The 9,097-nt window shown below is 35.1% G+C and overlaps 1 long non-coding RNA gene across 1 annotated transcript; it reads right to left on the bottom strand.

Annotated features, from left to right (window-relative positions):
- Positions 1–7,602: 7,602 nt before the first annotated feature.
- Positions 7,603–9,097, bottom strand: LOC104100746 (uncharacterized). The gene is made up of 2 exons (XR_687315.3): positions 8,807–9,097; positions 7,603–8,409 (listed from the first exon to the last, which is right to left on the bottom strand). It is a non-coding gene; the product is annotated as an uncharacterized lncRNA (long non-coding RNA).

The following is a 9,097-nucleotide window of genomic DNA, read 5'->3' as shown; positions in this document are numbered from 1 at the left end:
TTGTAATGGAGCAAGATAAAAATGGGTTCTAGAAGTTAGGTTTTGGGATCGTCTGAATTGAAGATTGAATGATTCACAACATTGGGCTCTTAATTAGCAGTTAGGCCGGGAATATTATATGACCTTTCAGAAGCCCACATCTGTTAGTCCATTTGTTAGCTTGGGGTATTTGCATCTATATTTTGGGCTCACAATTGAAGTTATACTCACTTTGCACAAAAATTTATATGTTTATCCATTTTAGGATCAACTTCATACTTATTGGGTCTGAAATTAAAAAATAATTAATCTAAATTATAATTCACTTAAGGCCAATTAAGTCTCTAGTGTAAAATTTGTACTTATCTAAAGTGCAATAAATATTTTTATGCATTTAAGGTCAAAATAGGCCTAATGTGCAACCAATGTTTTTATGCACTTTAGGCCAAATAGGTCTGAAATGTAAATTGCATAGAAATAGAAACGTGTTTTTCGAATTTTAACAATCTAATACACGATTTAACATCTAAATCTACTCCAAATGAGCTCAAATTTAAAACATTACCTCCAAATATCTTTTCTATTTTTTTCTTAGATTAATTTTAGAAAGTTAATTTATGAGCAACAAATTAGGGCAAAATTATGCTATCTATCTATCTTTTTTTAATATATATATATATTAAAAAAAGATAGACCCGTAGCGAAATATCATTCGTCTTTTTTACCCCTTTTTAAATGAAGGCCCTTAAGATACGCGTGATGCGCGTATACCCTATATTAATGTATATAAAGCGGATAAAAAGACGAACGATATTTAGCTAAGGACATTCATGCTTTTAATATAATATATAGACATATAGATATAGGAGATATAGATGTAAATCTAATAACTAGATGCCTTTATTTGCCTTCTTGCATTTACTTGTTTTCTTATCTTACTTTGCTATTCTATATCGAATTGTATGACTGTTAGATTATTCTCGTGTTTACGACTTGTTGAAGTCTTTATTGACATGTATATATTGTGAGGCTAGTCCTTGAACATTGAATCATATGACATTCTTCATTCGTGTTCGTATATCCTTGGTGAATTATGAATTTTATTTCTATTTTATGTTATGTTATGAGTTTACCCATATTTGGTTATTATTAGGTAATTTCAAATAAAATGATATTGGGATCTAGTTTCACGCTGCAATAGTACTTGGTATTAATATTGGGAACGGGTTGCACGCCGTAACGGTATTGGTTATTGATATTGGGATCAGGTTACATGCTACAACGGTAGTGATTATTATTGGTATTGATGTTGGGATCGGGTACCGCAACGGTATTGGTTGTTGATATTTGGATCGGGTTGCACGCGGCAACGGTAGTGATTGTTATTGGTATTGATAATGGGATCGGGTTTTATGCCGCAACAGATAGGTTATCTTGTGATTGTTCTTGGTTCTTGTTCTCCGCTACATCGTTGTTTTATTAGGTTTTGCCGTGATATGTTAGGAAGTATGCCAATAGAGTGAAGGTAATGATTTGTGGAAAGTCTATTATGGCGGAGTAGCAAGAGGAAGGTTTTAAATTTTGGGGGTATGGGTAGCTTTCAAATCCACTTTGAATTGGTGCTTGATGACTGAGTGTGTTGATTAGCAACAAATAGGGCGTGATACATGGAATTTACTGTAAAATTACCTGAAGGATGTATGGCCTAATAGGTGCGGTCAGATGGTTGCGAGTATATGGAAATATATGGAGTAGGAATCTTGTTCATAACGACTTGAGGCAGATGGCAAGTAATATTTTCCCAATCTCATCCCAACGAGGTTAAACATATGGAGACTTTTAGTGCTTGATGATTGTATGGTAGTGGTCCTTGTATGAGAGATCGTAGAGTTGTACCTGCTCCAACCCAGGGATCGTTCCAAAGATTGATGTGCTGACCGTTTCTAATTTTTTATTGAATACCAAATTGACAATGTTCCCACCCTTAATGATATTACGCCAAGTGTGTGAGTGATTTGTTACTGTAGTGGCATGTACGCATTTGTGTAGTAGTAGGGTAGCCCAAAGAGATTTTGGTGATTGAAAAAGTTACCAAGCTAGGATAGCAAGTAGAGCATTATTTTTATGTCGTAGTTGTTGTATACCCAGACCCCCGCTTTCTTGGCTGAGTAACCAATTTCCAGTTTAGAAGATGGAATTTCTTCCTCGTTTGAGTAGTACCCCAAAGGAAATTAAGTTGGTATTGTTCCATTTTGTTTATGATATATTTATATATATATATATATATTAAAAGCACGAAGACCCGTAGCGAAATATCATTCGTCTTTTTTATCCCTTTTCAAATGAAGGCTCTTAAGATTCGCGTGATGCGCGTATACCCTATATTAATGTATATAAAGCGGATAAAAGGACGAACGATATTTTGCTAAGGGCATTCATGCTTTTAATATAATATATAGATATATAGATATAGGAGATATAGATATAAATCTAATAACTAGATGCCTTTATTTGCCTTCTTGCATTTACTTGTTTTCTTATCTTACTTTGCTATTCTATATCGAATTGTATGACTGTTAGATTGTTCTCGTGTTTACGACTTGTTGAAGTCTTTATTGACATGTATATATTGTGAGGCTAGTCCTTCAACATTGAATCGTATGACATTCTTCATTCGTGTTCGTATATCCTTGGTGAATTATGAATTTTATTTCTATTTTATGTTATGTTGTGAGTTTAGCCATATTTGGTTATTATTAGGTAATTTCAAATAAAATGATATTGGGATCGAGTTTTACGCTGTAATAGTATTTGGTATTAATATTGGGATCGGGTTGCATATCGTAACGATATTGGTTATTGATATTGGGATCATGTTACATACCACAACGGTAGTGATTATTATTGGTATTGATGTTAGGATCGGGCCGCAACGGTATTGGTTGTTGATATTTGGATCGGGTTGCACGCGGAAACGATAGTGATTATTATTGGTATTGATAATGGGGTCGGATTTTACGCCGCAACAGATAGGTTATCTTGTGATTGTTCTTGGTTCTTGTTCTCCGCTACATCGTTGTTTTATTAGGTTTTGCCGTGATATGTTAGGAAGTATGCCAATAGAGTGAAGGTAATGATTTGTGAAAAGTTTGTTATGGCAGAGTAGCAAGAGGAAGGTTTTATCTTTTGGGGGTATGGGTAGCTTTCAAATCCACTTTGAATTGGTGTTTGATGACTGAGTGTGTTGATTAGCAACAAATAGGGCGTGATACATGGAATTTACTGTAAAATTACCTGAAGGATGTATGGCCTAATAGGTGCGGTCAGATGGTTGCGAGTATATGGAAATATATGGAGTAGGAATCTTGTTCATAACGACTTGAGGCAGATGGAAAGTAATATTTTCCCAATCCCATCCCAACGGGGTTAAACATATGGAGACTTTTAGTGCTTGATGATTGTATGGTAGTGGTCCTTGTATGAGAGATCGTAGAGTTGTACCTGCTCCAACCCAGGGATCGTTCCAAAGATTGATGTGCTGATCGTTTCTAATTTTTCATTGAACACCAAGTTGACAATGTTCCCACCCTTAATGATATTACGCCAAGTGTGTGAGTGATTTGTTACTGTAGTGGCATGTACGCATTTGTGTAGTAGTAGGGTAGCCCAAAGAGATTTTGGTGATTGAAAAAGTCACCAAGCTAGGATAGCAAGTAGAGCATTATTTTTATGTCGTAGTTGTTGTATACCCAAACCCCCGCTTTCTTTTGGCTGAGTAACCAATTTCCAGTTTAGAAGATGGAATTTCTTCATCGTTTGAGTAGTACCCTAAAGGAAATGACGTTGGTATTGTTCCATTTTGTTTATGATAGCTTTATATATATATATATATATATATATATATTAAAAGCACGAAGACTCGTAGCGAAATATCATTCGTCTTTTTTACCCCTTTTTAAATGAAGGCTCTTAAGATACGTGTGATGCGCGTATACCCTATATTAATGTATATAAAGCGGATAAAAGGACGAACGATATTTTGCTAAGGGCATTCATGCTTTTAATATAATATATAGACATATAGATATAGGAGATATAGATATAAATCTAATAACTAGATGCCTTTATTTGCCTTCTTGCATTTACTTATTTTCTTATCTTACTTAGCTATTCTATATCGAATTGTATGACTGTTAGATTATTCTCGTGTTTACGACTTGTTGAAGTCTTTATTGACATGTATATATTGTGAGGCTAGTCCTTGAACATTGAATCGTATGACATTATTCATTCGTGTTCGTATATCCTTGGTGAATTATGAATTTTATTTCTATTATATGTTATGTTGTGAGTTTAGCCATATTTGGTTATTATTAGGTAATTTCAAATAAAATGATATTGAGATCGAGTTTTACGCTGCAATAGTATTTGGTATTAATATTGGGATCGGGTTGCACGCCGTAATGGTATTGGTTATTGATATTGGGATCAGGTTACATACCACAACGGTAGTGATTATTATTGGTATTGATGTTGGGATTGGGTGCCGCAACGGTATTGGTTGTTGATATTTGGATCGGGTTGCACGCGGCAACGATAGTGATTATTATTGGTATTGATAATGGGATCGGGTTTTACGCCGCAACAGATAGGTTATCTTGTGATTGTTCTTGGTTCTTGTTCTCCGCAACATCGTTGTTTTATTAGGTTTTGCCGTGATATGTTAGGAAGTATGCCAATAGAGTGAAGGTAATGATTTGTGGAAAGTCTGTTATGGCAGAGTAGCAAGAGGAAGGTTTTAATTTTTGGGGGTATGGGTAGCTTTCAAATCTACTTTGAATTGGTGCTTGATGACTGAGTGTGTTGATTAGCAACAAATAGGGCGTGATACATGGAATTTACTGTAAAATTACCTGAAGGATGTATGGCCCAATAGGTGCGGTCAGATGGTTGCGAGTATATGGAAATATATGGAGTAGGAATCTTGTTCATAACGACTTGAGGCAGATGGAAAGTAATATTTTCCCAATCCCATCCCAACGGGGTTAAACATATGGAGACTTTTAGTGCTTGATGATTGTATGGTAGTGGTCCTTGTATGAGAGATCGTAGAGTTGTACCTGCTCCAACCCAGAGATCGTTCCAAAGATTGATGTGCTGATCGTTTCTAATTTTTCATTGAATACCAAGTTGACAATGTTCCCACCCTTAATGATATTACGCCAAGTGTGTGAGTGATTTGTTACTGTAGTGGCATGTACGCATTTGTGTAGTAGTAAGGTAGCCCAAAGAGATTTTGGTGATTGAAAAAGTCACCAAGCTAGGATATCAAGTAGAGCATTATTTTTATGTCGTAGTTGTTGTATACCCAGACCCCCGCTTTCTTTTGGATGAGTAACCAATTTCCAGTTTAGAAGATAGAATTTCTTCATCGTTTGAGTAGTACCCCAAAGGAAATTAAGTTGATATTGTTCCATTTTGTTTATGATAGCTTATATATATATATATATATATATATATATATATATATATATATATATATAAAGACCCGTAGCGAAATATCATTCGTCTTTTTTATCCCTTTTCAAATGAAGGCCCTTAAGATACGCGTGATGCGCGTATACCCTATATTAATGTATATAAAGCGGATAAAAAGACGAATAATATTTTGCTAAGGACATTCATGCTTTTAATATAATATATAGACATATAAATATAGGAGATATAGATATAAATCTAATAACTAGATGCCTTTATTTGCCTTCTTGCATTTACTTGTTTTCTATCTTACTTTGCTATTCTATATCGAATTGTATGACTGTTAGATTGTTCTCGTGTTTACGACTTGTTGAAGTCTTTATTGACATGTATATATTGTGAGGCTAGTCCTTGAACATTGAATCGTATGACATTCTTCATTCGTGTTCGTATATCCTTGGTGAATTATGAATTTTATTTCTATTTTATGTTATGTTGTGAGTTTAGCCATATTTGGTTATAATTAGGTAATTTCAAATAAAATGATATTGAGATCGAGTTTTACGCTGCAATAGTATTTGGTATTAATACTGGGATCGGGTTGCACGCCGTAACGGTATTGGTTATTAATATTGGGATCAGGTTACATACCACAATGGTAGTGAATATTATTGGTATTGATGTTGAGATCGGGTGCCGCAACGGTATTGGTTGTTGATATTTGGATCGGGTTGCACGCGGCAACAATAGTGATTATTATTGGTATTGATAATGGGATCGGGTTTTACGCCGCAACAGATAGATTATCTTGTGATTGTTCTTGGTTCTTGTTCTCCGCTACATCGTTGTTTTATTAGGTTTTGCCATGATATGTTAGGAAATATACCAATAGAGTGAAGGTAATGATTTGTGAAAAGTCTGTTATGGCAGAGTAGCAAGGGGAAGGTTTTAACTTTTGGGGCTATGGGTAGCTTTCAAATCCACTTTGAATTGGTGCTTGATGACTGAGTGTGTTGATTAGCAACAAATAGGGCGTGATACATAGAATTTACTGTAAAATTACCTGAAGGATGTATGGCCCAATAGGTGCGGTCAGATGGTTGCGAGTATATGAAAATATATGGAGCAGGAATCTTGTTCATAACGACTTGAGGCAGATGGAAAGTAATACTTTTCCAATCCCATCCCAGCGGGGTTAAACATATGGAGACTTTTAGTGCTTGATGATTGTATGGTAGTGGTCCTTGTATGAGAGATCGTAGAGTTATACCTGCTCCAACCCAGGGATCATTCCAAAGATTGATGTGCTGACTGTTTCTAATTTTTTATTGAATACCAAGTTGACAATGTTCCCACCCTTAATGATATTACGCCAAGTGTGTGAGTGATTTGTTACTGTAGTGGTATGTACGCATTTGTGTAGTAGTAGGGTAGCCCAAAGAGATTTTGGTGATTGAAAAAGTCACCAAGCTAGGATAGCAAGTAGAGCATTATTTTTATGCCGTAGTTGTTGTATACCCAGACCCCCGCTTTCTTTTGGCTGAGTAACCAATTTCCAGTTTAGAAGATGGAATTTCTTCCTCGTTTGAGTAGTACCCCAAAGGAAATTAAGTTGGTATTGTTCCATTTTGCTTATGATAGATTAGGAATAGAAATATATTGCATTATATGATTTAGGAGAGCGTTTGGGGTAGATTTAATTAGTGTAGTGCATCCGCCATAGTGAGGAATTTAGTTTTCCATCCGGCAAGTCGATTCTTAAAATTGTCTAATAAAAATTGAAAGTCTCATTTTTTTGGTCGTGCTAAAAAGATTGGGAAACCTAAGTACTTGCCGTAAGATTTTCCTTCTGTCATTTGAAAAGAACTGAGAATAAATTTTTTATTTTCCTGGGAACAATTTTTCGAAAAGAAAATCTTAGAATTTTTAAAGCTGATCTTTTGGCTTGAGTGCATCGAGGATGTCAATGATTGCGTGACAACTTTTTGTAGTAGAAAATAAGATAATGTTATCTTCGAAGAAAAGATGTGATAAGGAGGGTCCCCATTTTGGAGAGGCGAATTGGTTGCCAATTTAGGCAGTAAACAGATAGTGAAATGTTTCGGGAGAATAATTTCATGCACACGATGAATAGATAAGGTGATAGCGGATCCCCTGTCAAATACCTCTTGACGGACAAAAAAACTATGTGCGTGTACCATTGATTAAAATGGAAGTAGAGATTGTAGTAATACAAGACATTATAAGGTTGATGAGCCTGGTCGGAAAGTTAAAAAAAAAAAATATTTTCCTGACAAAAGACCACTCAAGGCGGTCAAAAGTCTTTTCGAGGTCTAACTTAAGAATCAGGTTGCTACTTTTGCCTTTCATTCTTTGGAAGTGGGCGAGAGTCTCTTGTACTATTATAGCATTGTCTGAGGCCCGTTACCTTGTTGGAAGCTGGTTTGCGTTGGCCCAAAAAGTTTTGATATAATGGGTTTAAACCTGTTGGCAATAATTTTAGTGATTAGCTTGTGTATTGTAGTGCATAGGCTAATTGGTCTGTATTGTTGGATAGTTTGGGCATTCTTAACCTTAGGAATGAAGTATAAATAGGGACGATTAATTTTGAAGGAATGATATTGGTTGAGCAAGGGTGTATTTTGTTGGATGAGAAGTAGTTGAGCAACTAGTATATAGTATTTTGTTATTGGTGTTCTTTAATTTAATTACCTAGTAGCTAGCTGGATTATCAGGCCAACTTTGCATGCATTTCTCCAGAGGGTGACAAGGGTGTTTTATATTATCCCTCCATAAATGGACACTATCTTTAACTTCATCCTTGCTCGTTGTATAGATCCATCCTTTCTTGGTTGATACATCTACATTTTGTTCGCCAGCCATGTCGAAAAATTCTTCAAATGTGGACATTGTTTGAGTCAGAACGTTTTCTGGGATTCCATGGTTGATCACCTGAAAGTTCATTGTTAGTAACTATCGGTGGAATCAGAAATTTATGCAAGAAAATTCAAAATAAAAAGAGAAAAGAATGTCATACTTGTTGAATCTACACCTAAAACAACTTTTGAACGTACTTACACTAGAATATTTCCTTAAGTTAAGGTGATACAACAGTTCAATCGAACCCCCCTTGAATCTACATAACTCTACCCTCGTCTAGACTTTAAAAGAGGATTAAAGATACAGAGACAATAAATTCAAAATAGGTTCGATTTCTTTTTATATATGAAAATATATACAAGATATATTCGTGTTTTAAGTTAGATCTACCTGTAGTACTTAAATAAACTGCTCTCTTATCTTGAAAAAAAAAATATTAGTAATAACAAATTAAAGTTGATCTATATACCTGGAAGAAACCAAATTCTTGACCAGCTTGCAAGAGTTGCTTGATTGTTTCCGAATTTCCTGAAGAACTAACTAGGGATTTTCCAAATTCAAGCAAGGAGTATAGCTAATTGCTTACACAATAATTAAACACATGTCCCTAGTGCTCATGCAAATAGTTGCAAACTCCCTCGACTATTTTATTGTCGAGATCACTTTCTTACTTCAGTCTCACTTATCATTCCAACTTTAAGGTACTTAGTTTATTTGACATTGAACAACTTGTGGTTTTAATACAAAACATAGCCGGCCA

This window comes from Nicotiana tomentosiformis, chromosome 1, assembly GCF_000390325.3.
Source record: "Nicotiana tomentosiformis chromosome 1, ASM39032v3, whole genome shotgun sequence".
NCBI lineage: Eukaryota > Viridiplantae > Streptophyta > Magnoliopsida > Solanales > Solanaceae > Nicotiana > Nicotiana tomentosiformis.
This window is presented reverse-complemented; position numbering and strand designations above follow the sequence as displayed.